The sequence below is a fragment of the Nanorana parkeri genome, unplaced genomic scaffold, assembly GCF_000935625.1.
Source record: "Nanorana parkeri isolate BGI_ZX_2015 unplaced genomic scaffold, ASM93562v1 scaffold288, whole genome shotgun sequence".
In the NCBI taxonomy this organism is placed as follows: Eukaryota; Metazoa; Chordata; class Amphibia; order Anura; family Dicroglossidae; genus Nanorana; species Nanorana parkeri.
The window spans coordinates 1-702 of record NW_017306556.1 but is presented as its reverse complement, the minus strand read 5'-3'; positions in this window follow the sequence as shown (position 1 = coordinate 702).

Below are 702 nucleotides of genomic sequence, written 5' to 3'. Positions count from 1 at the left end.
GTAAGTGAGGGAGCAGTATCTCCTGATAGGACTTGTAGTACCCACTGGAAGAACCATCTACCCCTGGGGATTTATTCAGCGGTAATTTAGTGATTGTTTGCTTTATCTCTTCTATTGAAAATGGGGCATTCAAACCATGCAGGACCTCCGGCTCTAGTTTAGGAAGGTTTAAAGATTGTAAGAATCTCTCAATTGCGACTAAGTTTGGTTGGGCAGTATTAGAGTCCTCTTTCAGGTTATAAAGTGAAGAGTAGTAAGATTGGAAAGCCTCTGCTATATCTCTAGGGTTGTATAGTTTCTGCCGAGTACGTGGATGTACTATGCAGGCTATTCTGGATTTTGTTTTCTGATATTTAATTTTATTAGCTAATAACTTACTAGCCTTATTTCCCTGATGGTAATAGGTAGCATTAAGTCTAGTTAACTGCCATGTATGATTAGTGAGGAGTAGGTCCTGCAACTCTTTCCTAGCCTCCAGTAATTCTACAAGGACGCACGCATCCAAAGAGTTTTTATGAGCCATTTCTAGTAATTTAATACGTTTGGTTAGGGTATCAAACTGCTGCGTCCTTCTCCTTTTCTCCCTGGCACCCAATTAGATCAGGACCCCACGTATAAATGCTTTATGAGCATTCCATATTACAAATGGATCGTCAGTGGCTTGATCGTTGATCAAAAAATATTCCTTCAGCTGTGCCTCTA